The sequence below is a fragment of the Oncorhynchus mykiss genome, chromosome 23 (assembly GCF_013265735.2).
Source record: "Oncorhynchus mykiss isolate Arlee chromosome 23, USDA_OmykA_1.1, whole genome shotgun sequence".
Taxonomy (NCBI): Eukaryota; Metazoa; Chordata; class Actinopteri; order Salmoniformes; family Salmonidae; genus Oncorhynchus; species Oncorhynchus mykiss.
In genome coordinates this window covers 27,790,161-27,804,411 of record NC_048587.1, presented here as the reverse complement: position 1 = coordinate 27,804,411, position 14,251 = coordinate 27,790,161, and the positions used below count along the sequence as shown (strand labels likewise).

At 42.1% G+C, this 14,251-nt stretch overlaps 1 pseudogene; it reads right to left on the bottom strand.

The window, feature by feature from the left end:
• Positions 1 to 13,653, bottom strand: part of LOC110503097 — a 49,581-nt pseudogene extending 35,928 nt beyond the window's left edge.
• Between the last annotated feature and the right edge of the window lie 598 nt (positions 13,654 to 14,251).

The following is a 14,251-nucleotide window of genomic DNA, read 5'->3' as shown; positions in this document are numbered from 1 at the left end:
CTTCGCCATTCATTAAAGTTTGTCTGTATTCCTCTGAATACACAGAGGTAGTCCCTCTAGAGGGAAGAGCACACACAAGGCTCTGTCCCAATTTTCTACTAACCCCTCTTTAATATCCTCCCTTCCTCTGTGACCACATAGAGCTGAAATACTCGGCTAGTGCTCTACCATGGTACTTAAATCTATCAAATTATTTTCGATCAGTGGCTGACAGAAAAGGACAGTAGAAACTTAGGATGGGACGCTATGTAAGACTGTTGGGTCAGAGCCACAGAGCAGCAGTCTCAGGGGAGGAAAATGACAGACTGGCCTGCCACAGCGTCTCCCAGTCATCAGTGTGGGTTTATTCGCCACACGCCACTCACTGGCTCTGCACCTCACTAGGGCCTAGAAGCCAGACCCCACACCACATAATCACTGTCTGGCTACAGTACATCACTTCCTCATGTCATTCACAGGCAAGGGACTAGAGTGACGGAGAGAGGGACAGCAAGAGACAGAGACAGGGATGGGACCGACAGACAAACGTATGCACACACAATGTACAGTACCTGTTTGGCCTTGGACTTGGTGATGGCGTCTTCTCCTTCATAGAACTTTTGGAGAACAACTCAACAAACTCATCAAAATCCACTGATGGCTCCTCGATCTTCTCCTAGACCAAAGAACCACTCGCATCCCTCAAGTAGAAGACAGAAAGACCTGCATTACATTTCTATCATTGGATCTTTATCCTGTTGATGTATGCACTCTTAGAGAAAAAGGTGCTATCTAGAACCTAAAAGTGTTCTTCGGCTGTCCCCATAAGAGAACGCTTTGAAGAACCCTGTTTGGTTCCAGGTAGAACAGTTTTGGCTTCCATATAAAACCCTTTCCACAGAGGGTTCTACATGGAACCCAAAATGGTTCTACCTGGAACCAAAATGGGTTCTCCAATGGGGAAAGCCAAAGAATAATTTTGGAACCCTTTTTTCTAAAGAGTGCATCTCAAACTTAGAATTCAAAATGTCTGACATGTTGTGCTTTACCGAGCCCCTGAATGCAGAGAGCAGTACCACAGTACCTCTTCAGACAACTACTGTACAGTACATTACATTTCCAATAACTTAATATAAACCCACCACTATGTCCACTATTATAAGGTGGACTTATTTTCTGACATGTCACAGTACTACAGTATTATAGCATGCATGACATCGTTATGTGTGAAGTCAAGTACATCAGTACCAAAGCACATCACAACACCCGTTTCAACTCAAACACCATCTCATCACACTCTTTTCCCACACCTTTCTCTCATTTTACACTGGGTTCCCATCTCTATAACATGGCTGATCTTTATCTTCAGCAGAAAACCCCTTCTATAGTTTGGTAAGGAAAGCCTCCATAAATGTCAATGATCCATCTCTACCTTTTGCATTCTCATTCATGAGTTATGTTGATGGTTTTCTTATATAGCTAAACAGGTAACTATGGATAAACATATACACTGGCTGTACAAAACATTAAGAACACCTCTTTCCTTGACTAGGTGAATCTTGGTGAAAGCTATCATCCCTTATTGATGTCACTTGTTAAATCCACTTCAATCAGTGTAAATGAAGCAGAGGAGACAGGTTAAAGAATGATTTTTAAGCCTTGAGACAATTGAGACATGGATTGTGTACTATATCTGTGCCATTCAGAGGGTGAATAGGAAAGACAAATTATTTAAATGCCTTTGAACTTAAATGGTAGTAGGTGCTAGGCGCACCGGTTTGTGTCAAGAACTGCAACGTTGCTGGGTTTTTGATGCTTAGCAGTTTCCTGTGTGTATCAAGAATGGCCCACCACCCAAAGGACATCCAGTCAACTTGACACAACTGTGGGAAGCATTGGAGTCAACATGGGCCAGCATCCCTGTGGAATGCCATTCCCTGACGAATTGAGGCTATTCTGATGGCAAATGTAATGTTTGGCAATGTAACGTTTTGTACACTCAGTGTATATCTAAAGTGATTGGACTAAAGTGGACTAGTAATTACTTTTTAGAATGCAGCTGGATCCTGGTCCAGTAGAGAGGCTTCATGGGCTTGGGGGCTCGATGGGGGGCTTCTGGGGGCCAGCCTCCTGGGCCATGGAGACCTTGAAACCTCCGGGAGGGGGAGGAGGGCCAAAGCCTGGGGTAGATGAAGGTCCACTGCTGGGGGGTGTGGGTGGAGGAGGGGGGCCCTTACCTGGTAGAGGGGGTGGGGGTGGAGGTCCAAAGCTCTGCAGGGGAGGGGGTGGAGATGGGGGACAGGGTCTGCACATACCAGGTAAAGGAGGAGGAAGGGGTGGAGGAGGAGGACCAGCCCCACCAGAGAGAGGGGGTGGTGGTGGCCCTCCAGAGAGCTGAGGTAGAGGATGAGGGGGAGGAGGAAGAAGAGGAGGGGGTATATCTGGGTTGGGGGGAGGTGGTGGCTGGGTACCACTCTGCTGCTGCTGTTGGCAGATACAGACAAAGCCAGGGTTAGGGAGGGGGGAGGAGGAGATCAATGGGACAGAGGTTGATGAGGGGATTGATCCTCCCTTGAAAGGCACTTCAAATCTAAATCCCTCCTTCACAGGTGATGTCTATACGGAAACCTCCATCCTCTTCGTCCATGTGTGGTTGACACCCCCTAAGGCCACAGTATTGTCCCTATCCCCACTCTCCTTAGAGTGGACCTCCATCTCCAGAGATGCATGCAGGATTTCCAGTGCTGCAATCTTTATCCTCAAGTCATTGATGATCCGCTCCAGCCCTGGAATATCACTGCCATTATCTTCTTGTGACAGATTCCCTGACTTTGATGAATTCTGTCAGGAAAAAATTATTTCAGACCCACTCTTCCAGCAGCAGCAATAAAAAATACAAAACATTGTACATATTAATATTACATGAAGTGATGTTTTGAAGCCCTTCTTGAAGGATGTAAACTGTCAAGCAGGATTACATTAACACTTTTCAAGGAATGTGCTTTCTAGGCCTAGTATACCACATGCTATATTTTGAATAATTTCTCAGACTTAAAAGCTAGTGGATGTGACACGCCACACCCTGAGTGAAAAGGGTAAACACCCACAACTGAGCGTGTTTGGTTGCAGGGGTTTGGACCATTGTAAGTTGAGGGTAAGGTCAGGATCAGGGAAGGCCACATGTCTAGACTCCATTCTTGTAGCTCCTGGGTAGATAGAACAGAGATGGGGAGACTCTTCGAAGATTTAACCCGCAAGACGATCAAAGTCTCAATGAGCTCCAAAGAGGCCTTGTGAAGAGTGCAGAGCCCAGAGTTAGACGCACATATTCCAGCCATGTCTATAGTTACTCTACAGTTTGTGTTGAGTTTACAGTTCAAATATTTTTAAGTGAAGTTCAGGATACCATTACAAGCTAAAAAGCTCAACAGCATATCAAGAATTGACCTTCTTCTGACAATGATCTACCTATCATGGAATTCTTCACATTTTACTGTGTTACTAAATGGGATTAATATATATCAACGGTCTACACAAAAAATGAATGAAACACTAATATACTTTCATTAGATAGTCGTATTCTTTTCAAAGTTCTTCAAGCTCGGTCACAGTGTTGGGGTTCATGGCTAGATAGCAATTTTCACATCTGGCCATAGATTTTCAAGCAGATTCAAGTCAAAATGATAACTTGGCCACTCAGGAACATTCACTGTCTTCTTGGTACACAACTCCAGTATAGATTTGGCTTTGTGTTGTAGGTTATTGTCCTGCTGGTGTCTCCCGGTGTCTGGTGTAAAGCAGACTGAAGCAGGTTTTACTCTAGGATTTTACTTGTGCTTAACTCCATTCCATTTCTTTTTATCCTGAAAAACTCCTGTCTCTGCCAATGTCAAGCATACCCATAACATGATGCAGCCACCACCATGCTTGGAAATAAGGAGTGAAGTGTTGTGTTGGATTGCCCCAAACATAAGGCTTTGCATTTAGGACATTAAGTGTATTTCTTTGCAGTATTCTCTTGCAGTATAACTTTAGTGCCTACAAGACACTTTTCATTTAGGTCATTATTGTGGAGTAACTACAATGTTGTTGATGCAATCTCAGTTTTCTTCTATCACAGCCATTGAACTCTGTCACCATGGCCTCATGGTATTCATTATGGATCCCCATTAGCTGCTGCTAAGGCAAACAGCCCCACAATCGTTTTATTATCTATTTCTATCAGTCAATCAACAGTCATAGAGCTGTGCTTGTTCAATGTCCTTCCCTATAATGCGTGCTGAAAGTTTGTCGTCAATTTGTTTACTGTAAAATATAATTATATTGTAACGTGTGCACTGGGAGTCAGGAAGCAAGTTCAGGGAGTGAATAAATTAATCAATAAACAAAACATAATACAAAACAAGAAACCCGAACAACACACAGACACAAAACAGAAACAATGACGCCTGGGGAAGAAACCAAAGGGGTAGGTAATCAAGAGGTAATGGAGTCCAGGTAAGTGTCATTATGCGCTGATGCGCGTAATGATGGTGACAGGTGTGCCCCCATACCAAGCAGCCTGGTGACCTAGAGGCAGGAGAGGGAGCTCTAAGTGACCTAGAGGCCGGGCATGTATCCGGTAAAACACCATTTTCCCAATAGTTTACAAAGTTGGTAACAGGCTGATTGGTCAACTATTTGAGCCAGTAAAGGGGTCTTTACTATCCTTAGGTAAGGGAATACATTTTGCTTCCCTCCAGTCCTGAGGGCACACACTTGCTAGTAGGCTTTAATTGAAGATATGGCAAATAGGACTGGCAATATCGTCCGCTATTATCCTCAGTACTTTTCAATCCAAGTTGTCAGACCCTGGTGGCTTGTCATTGTTGATAGACAACAATCATTTTTTCACCTCTTCCACACTTACTTTATGGATTTCAAAATTACAATGCTTGTCTTTCATAATTTGGTCTGATACTTGGCCTTGCTGCTGCCATGTCATGCCTAAGTTTTCTAATCTTGCCAATGAAAAAATGATTAAAGTAGTTGGCAATATCAGTGGGTTTTGTGATGAATGGGCCATCTGATTCAATGAATGACGAGGGCGTAGGTGCTCCAAAGCTTTTTACAATCATTATTTATCTTTGTTTCATGGTTAATAATTTAACAGGTTTTAGTCATTTTCTTATTGGGTGCATGCTTATTATTTAACTGGGATAAGCAAATTTATAGAAGTGTCAAGTGCAGCGTCTGGTAGCTCCTCAACACACCACGGACCAACAAATATTCTTTACATCAACAACATAAGAATCACTACAAAACTTATTGTATAGCCTCTTATGAGCTATATTAGGGCCAGCCTTTGGAACTTTGGTTTTCCTAGATATTGCTACTATATTGCGATCACTACATCCGATGGATTTGGATACTGATTCTAACAAATTTCTGCAGCATTAGTAAAGATGTTATCAATACTTGCTGATGATTTCATTCCTGTGCTTTTTGTAACTACCTTGGTAGGTTGATTGGGGCGGCAGCGTATCCTAGTGGTCAGAGCGTTGGACTAGTAACCGAAAGGTTGCAAGATCAAATCCCTAAGCTGACAAGGTACAGATCTGTTATTCTGCCCTGAACAAGGCAGTTAACCCACTGTTCCTAGGCTGTCATTGAAAATAAGAATTTGTTCTTAACTAACTTGCCTAGTTAAATAAAGGTAAAAACATTTTTGATAACCTGGACCAGGTTGGAGGCACTAGTTTGAAGCTTTCTCTTGAGTGGGCAGCCTGATGAAAGCCAGTCAATATTTAAATCACCCAGAAAATATACCTCTATTTATATCACATACATTATCAAGCATTTCATACATGTTATCCAGATACTGACTGTTAGCACTTAGTGGTCTATAGCAGCTTCCCACCAGAATGGGCTTTAGATGAGACAGATTAACCTATAGCCATATTACTTTAACAGTATTTAATGAGATCTGGTCTAAGCTTTACAGGAATGTGGTTCTAAATATAAACAGCCACACCTCCACCTTTGGCATTTCTGTATTTTCTGTAGATAGTATAACCATGTATTGCTACCACTGTATCATCAAAGGTATTATTTAAGTACATTTCAGAGATTGCCAGAATATGAATGTCTGTTACTAGCAAATGAATGATTTTATGAACCCCTGATCAGTGTCCTTCCTATCCTGCAGCTCAGTTCACAAGGACAACTGTATCTTTGTTGTGTCTGGGTGGTTTCATCCACAGCATAATTATTAACTTGACCGTGTATAATAAAGAGATATTCAATGTCTGATTTGTTATTGTTACCCGTCTACCAATCACTGCCCGTCTTTACATGAGGCTTTCGAAAAGCTCCCCCAATACATGACTGAGGGACCTTACAGATGTTGTAAGTATGGAGGACAGAGGATTGGGTAGTCATTAAAAAAATAATGTAGATCCCTATGATTTCACACAGAGTGAGTCCATGTAACGTATTATGTGATTTGTTCAGACATATTTTACTCCTGAACTAATTTAGCCTAACCTAAACAAAGGGGGTGAATACTTATGCAACAACTATATTTTAGTTATTTAATTTACATTAATTGATAAACATTTGTAGAACTTTCTTCTTACTTTGACATCATGGATTATTTTGTGTAGAATAATTGCAAAAAGAAAACACAATTAAATCTATAGCAATCCCATTTTGTAATTACACAAAATTTAAAAAAAATTCAAAGTGGGTGAATACTTATGAAACCTGTATAGTTATTATAGGACAAGCCTGACCTCTGTTGGAAGAACAGGAGTGATATCTACATGCTCTGTCATTATACAAAATATATAAAATATAACCACAAGAGGACAGTATTGTATCAAAACCTGTCTGGGACTGGGTATTAGTTAACATAAGAGCAAATAAAAGACTACAAAGATCTGTTATCCTCCTGAGGCACTCACAGTAATTTTCCATTCAGTTGAATGTGGCCAAACATTTTCAATGTCTTCCTGTTTGAACAAATGTTCTTCTCTGAAGCTCTGCTTGAGGTGGTCCACAACAAAAAACAGTGTTGATAACATACCTGAGCTGGCTGTGGAGGGTGCCTCAAGGCCTTGATGCGGCCTGGGGTATGCCCTTCATGGGGCACCCAGAGGTAGGAGGGCAGGCCGAAAGTAGCCCAGGTATATAGCTGGTCCTCCTGGGGAGAGAAGGCAATGAACATGCATTTTTCAGTATCTACTTTTAGATCTATATTTTATTCACAGTAACACAGTGATCATAACCGGAACGTTTTACCAACATTATTTAAATTGATTTGGTTTACTTATACACACAAATAAAGAAAATTGTCCAAAAGAGGACAGCGGACAGACAAAAGGGCAGATATCTATTTAATGTACAGTCCAATAGCTGACAGACAAACAGGAAATCATATTTACTTATCTTCAAGGAATAAATCCTATGTCTGTTGATTCCAGTTCAGATGACATTCACCAACAATGCCAAATAGAGAGGGCTTTTACTTTCCGAATTGAACAAATACAAATGTCTACTTTTCAAAAGTGAGGTAAGGTACAGTGTTTGCTAAGCACAAGGCTCCCTATGGTAGAATGCAACCTCTGGCAAATTGCGAGAAGCTAAAAGTTAACACCACCTTCAAAGCCAATCTCATTCATCTGAGGTATGAAAAGTCTTCTTGTTACTGTGTATATTCTATTAGTTCCACTTAATGCATGAGAGTGTATTCCTTAACAACTGAGCAAATTATTTTCCTGGGAAATAGCTGTGAATGGTTTCCACTGTAGAAAGCAGTTTCAGCACGGCACAGTAATATGATATTGACTACATAACCAGATAGAATTGGACAATTCTCAGGGCCCAATTTAGTGTGAACGTATTGCAAATCATAATTCAGAGACCATTACATAATGACTATCCATCTATGTAAGAATCTCAAGCCATTCCAATACTGTGCATGTGTGTGTGTGTTTATGAGTGTGTGTCTACACTTTAGGGACAAATACACATTACGCAAGAGCTGACCTTAGGTATCGCTCTCTCTGTGCAGTTAATGCCAGAACAAAACACCAACTAGAATCACAACCACAGAACAGACCCAGAGGAAAACATGATCAAAACCTGTTATAGCATCCTACTCTATAACATCAACCTTAATAAAAGGTAGCATTACAAAAACGGGAGAAAGGAAAGAAAAAAGGGCAAGAGATTGAGTGAGAGAGAGAGACAAAAGAGAGAGAAGGGAGAACAATGGGTGAGAGAGAGCAGCATTGTCAAAAGACACGGGGAGATGTTGACTCTGGTCAAGTTGAATAATGCAAAGCTGGGCACCAGGACCAGGTAGGGACAGTGAGAGGGGACAAAATGCTCTTACCAACCCAGGCACAGTGAGCATTCTGCTAGGTAAGAGTATCCTGAGCCCTGGGAACATGGGGCTCTTATGCAAAGCGGTCAGTGTGTGTGTGTGTGTGTCACAGAATGACTGTTTTTTAAGGCATGCATGTGTGTGTGTGTAGGTACTGAATGAAAACATGTGTGAATATGTGTGTGCCTGTTTGTTAGTGTGCATACTTTGCAGGGAAGTTCTGTATTTCTATGTGAGTTCGTGTGCATGTTATGTCTGAGTGTTTGTGACAATGTGTTTACGTACAGTGCCAGTCAAATGTTTGGAAACACCTACTCATTCCAGGGTTTTTCTTTATTTGTACTATTTTCTACATTGTAAAATAATAGTGAAGAAAACTATGAACATACAACTATATTTTATATTTGAGATTCTTCAAAGTAGTCACTATTTGCCTTGGTGACAGCTTTGCACATCTGGAATGCATTTCAATTAACAGGTGTGCCTTGTTAAAAGTTCATTTGTGGAATTTCTTTCCTTCTTAAGGCATTTGAGCCAATCAGTTGTGTTGTGACCAGGTAGGGGTGGTATACAGAAGATAGCCCTATTAGGTAAAAGACCAAGTCTATATTATGTCAAGAACAGCTCAAATAAGCTAAGAGTAATACAACGGTCCGTCAATGTAGAACGTTTCAATAACTTTAATAACGAAGTTTCTTCAAGATCAGTTGCATCAAGCGCTATGATGACACTAGCTTTCATGAGGACCGCCACAGGAAAGGAAGACTCAGAGTCTGCTGCGGAGGACAAGTTCATTAGAGTTAACTGCACCTCAGATTGCAGCGCAAATAAATGTAACAGACACATCTCATCATCAACTGTTCAGAGGAGACTGCGTGAATCAGGCTTTCATGGTCTAATTGCTGCAAAGAAACCACTATTAAAGAACAACAATAATAAGAAGAGACTTGCTTGGGCCAAGAAACACAAGCAATGAACATTGGACCGGTGGGAGTCTGTCCGTTGAGTGCAAATGTGAGATTTTTGGATCCAACCGCCGTGTCTTTGTGAGATGCAGAGTAGGTCAACGGATGATCTCTGCATGTGTGGTTCCCACCGTGAAGAATGGAGGAGGTGTGATGTGTGGGGGGGTTTTGCTGGTGACATTGTTGTGGGAATTATTTATTATTCAAGGCGCACTTATTCAGCATGGATACCACAGCATTCTGCAGTGATACGACATCCCATCTGGTTTGCGCTTAGTGGGACTATCATTTGTTTTTCAAAAGCACAATGACCCAAAACACACCTCCAGGCTGTGTAAGGGCTATTTCACCAAGAAGGAGAGTGATGGAGTGCTGCATCAGATGACCTGGCCTCCACATTCACCATACCTCAACCCAATTGAGATGGTTTGGGATGAGTTGGATTGCAGACTGAAGGAAAAGCAGCCAACAAGGGCTCAGCATATGTGGGAACTCCTTCAAGACTGTTGGAAAAGCATTTGATATGAAGCTGGTAGAGAGAATGCCAAGACTGTGCAAAGCTGTCATCAAGGCAAACGGTTGCTGGAATGAGTAGGTGTGTCCAAACTTTTGACTGGCACTGTACATAAACACATTGTTACAAACACTCAGACATAACATGCACACAAACTCACATAGAAATACAGAACGTCCCTGAAATGTATGCACACACACCAATATAGTACCATATAAACAGGCACAAATTGACACACGCTTTCATTCAAGACACACACACACACACACACACACACACACACACACACACACACACACACACACACACACACACACACACACACACACACACACACACACACACACACACACACACACACACACACACACACACACACACACACACACGCCTTACAAACAGTCATTCTGTGACACACACACACACAGTGCAGCCAGAGACAAATGTTCAACTGTTCAGATACAAATTCTGCTTTGGTGGCTGAGCAAAAGAAAAGCAGCTCTGACAACATGTCACACCAATGAAGGAAACATGACAACCCATTGCCGCACGACACAAAGTTCAGTCCCTATGAAGATACTGCAACAGGGAGCACACACACACACACACACACACACACACACACACACACACACACACACACACACACACACACACACACACACGCCTTACAAACAGTCATTCTGTGACACACACACACACAGTGCAGCCAGAGACAAATGTTCAACTGTTCAGATACAAATTCTGCTTTGGTGGCTGAGCAAAAGAAAAGCAGCTCTGACAACATGTCACACCAATGAAGGAAACATGACAACCCATTGCCGCACGACACAAAGTTCAGTCCCTATGAAGATACTGCAACAGGGAGCACACACACACACACACACATACACACTTATACACACGTGCATACACGCACACATGCATGCTAACAGAAAATATATGACATTTATTTCTAGTCATGAAAAAATACTAAGTTGCGAAATCTATATTTGAATCCTCATTCTAAGAACCTTTCATCTGAGTGGATTCAGCTGCCACGGGCCTGTGATAAAAATGGCACTGACAGCGTGCGTGCCTAACGAACTATGTGGGATATATTATAATCACACACATGAGATTACATCTGTGAACTGTTACTTGGAAAATCATTTTTACATTTATGAAATCAGCTTTCATATGGTAAGCCTGTCCATAAGAACAGTTCTCAACATAATGGAATGCTAAAAGATTAAAAGGTAGAGTAAATAGGGAGGTAGATGGTCGATAATGTAGTTGTTACATAACCCAGAATACATTTGTTAGAATTACTTTTTTCATGTACTCTCATTCAGTGAACAATACTAACAATGATCAATGTGATATTTGTTGAAATGGCAGCAGTGAAACAATGTGCTGAAGTAAAGAGTTGGTTTTCACATTAAAGGTGGCTGTGACTGGACTGACAATGTCTTCATGCTGCTCTCTGAAAAAGCCACTAAAGGGCTGCAGCAGCCCCAGGCCCATCATACGACAACACAATCTCTCCGCCTCACCGTTCGCTCCCTCCCCCACCTGCAGACATAGACGCTCCAACAGGGCGAGACCTGGTGAGCGAGAGAGAGAGAGAGAGAGCGAGAGCGAGAGCGAGAGAGAGAGAGAGAGAGAGAGAGAGATTCAGACAAGAGATATCTAGAGATGACACACACTGTTATGAAGATAGAGATACTGCAGATAAAGACATGAATATTGATGATAGAGCAGAGGGCTTTTTTAGGGGATATGTCAGATATCAGATTCAGCCTCGAGCTTTTGATCTGCATCATTACATAGGGAGAGAGGAGGACATGTGCTAATTATCCTACAAAATGCTGAAACAAAACCAGATACACATTGTATGGATAGTTTTAGCTCCCACTAAGTAGCTAATGTATCACTGTGTGTTATTTTGTCTCGTGCCTAACAACACTCGTGCCAATATATCCTCCAAACACTGGCTTCTCTGGTATTAACACTTAAATATAGTATTGTAAAACAGTATTGTGTTAGCACTATTATTTTATATATACTGTGATTTCCACTGCTCTGCACAACATGTATTGGTCCCGAGGAGACCAAAAGAGGGCACCTTCTTAGAAATCACATGATGAAAATGTCTTTCTGCAAATGCCACAGTTTAACCTTCACATTAACAGCTGGCATTTAAACAGTACTGTACAAACCATCAAAATAACAGTATTTATCAGGGCCATCCTGGTCAATCCGCCTTAGGAGGAGGGGAGGAATAGTCATACCACATTGCTCAGCTGTGTGTGGTATGAAAGTGATGGAGAAAGTTGTAGATGATGGGATTATTATAGAAATCACTGTGATATTCTGAAAATCTGTGAACAGGCCTAGACAGAGACAGGGAAGAGACAGGGAAGGCCTGATTTTGTAATCCAAAGGCTCCTCTGGTCACAATGCCATGACTTGGGCCTTGCAAGTCATGGCATTGTGACCAGAGGAGCCTTTGGTGAGGAGAAGAACTCCCCTACTGATCCATGTTCTACTGGCAGGTGATTCATTTAAACATTCATACTATAAATCCTCTTTAATGCTATTATAAACATGTTATAACTTGATTTAGCGCTAAATTAACACTAAAACATGTGAGCCACAGAGAAACATGTGGTTTAAATGTTTAAATGTCACATTTACTAATGAAAATATTGGCAAATTTCAATTACATACCACTAACAATGAAGGAATGAAGGAATATAAAAGTTGTATCCGTCGCGACGCTGCAAACTAGGTTTTAACCGCGCTGTGAATACGATTGGATCTTGTTCGCGAGGTAGCAAAAAAACATTTAGCAATATAAAATTAATTCTGGTCCTTGCAGCGGATGTTTGTTGGATTTTGATCAGGTAAAAATGGAAAGCTATTTTAGCTATCTAGCAGTGTGATTAAAAGAACATGAAGAAATTGAAATGATTACTAAAATACGATGTTGCTCCGATTTCATGCAATAGCCACCACTCTTTCAGATACACGTACAGTATTATGATGAACAACCTTATCCAAAGGAATAAAAGTGACACACATGAACAAAGAACAACAACAGCACCAGCAAAACAGTTGACAGGCTAGTGACCTCTGTCCAATTTAAACTCTGCTATTGATGTCCTCTGAAACAGATCCATGTCACATGACTGATTACTCCAATAGCTGAGGTAAACCAGGGCCAGACTGGATATCAAAATAGTCTGGCTGACCCAGATAGAGTGATAAACTAATCATCAAGCTTGACAGCTCAAATCTTGGGAAAGACATAGCAACTTACCACTGTATCAAGGAATGATCTGAATAGCTAGCTATAGTTGTACTGTGCATATGTGAAGGAGTGTGATTGTGGGTGTGTGCATCCCTCCCAGACAGTCAGGCAAAGAATGGCATTGCCATGGGTGAGTGATCATTTTCACACTCCCTGCTCTGCTGCAGGAGCTGAGAGCCAAAAACGGCTAAGCCACAGACCATCAGCATTCTGTAGCCTAATAATACTGAGATAGGAGGATATTCATGTCAACATACTGCTTAATAAGGAACAGCACAGTGTTCTTACAGGGGGTCGATCTTCAAATTCAGTATACTGTATCATTACATTACATGACGTGATGTTTAATGTTTAAATCTAAATATTTATTCATGGTTATTGTAGTTTTACGTGATGATACTTATCATTACACAATCCCATAATCCCTGTTGGGCAAAAAGGCATCTAGCCGCAATATTTACCTCCTTTTCACCCATGTTACTCTATAAGTCATGAAGCACCTCTACGCTCAGTCACTTACCAGAGAAGACATCTTGATAGGGTCCTGTGGTAGTGGTCTGGACACCTTAGAGGCATTGTCTGGTGCATGGGGTCAGACTCGCCCCTGGAAAGCCTCTCTCTGAACCCCCACGCTCCTGGAGGTCAGTGGCGGCCTCATGGCTCAATCTGAGGCCTTCCATATCCTTGGTCCAGTCTGCAGAATGACTGAAAGGCCCGGCGATACTGCAGGACCTCTGCCTGGGGGTTCTCCATCCCTGGGGCTTGTGGCCCCCAAATCCTGCCCCAGAGGCTGGCTCCGTCCTACGAGGGCTCTGGCTTGGTGAGCCTATGGGTCAGCTGCCTGGTGGTGATCTTCAAGTAGGTAGGGTGGATGGGAGGACAGGGCTTGATAGTGGAGCTAGTGGAGGACGTCCTTCTGGAAAGAGATGTTTTGGAACTGGAACTCTTCAGCAGAGAGACAGAATAGCTACTCTTCCTCCTGCTCAGAGACCGGAAGACTCTCCCCATGTCCCCCTCCCTCTCCACATTCAGTTCTATGTTACTCACACTTCTGGATGAACCTGAGTCCGGTCCCAACCTGAACCCCTCAATGGTGCTACCTGCCCCATCAAAGCTCTGGCTCTGAGTCA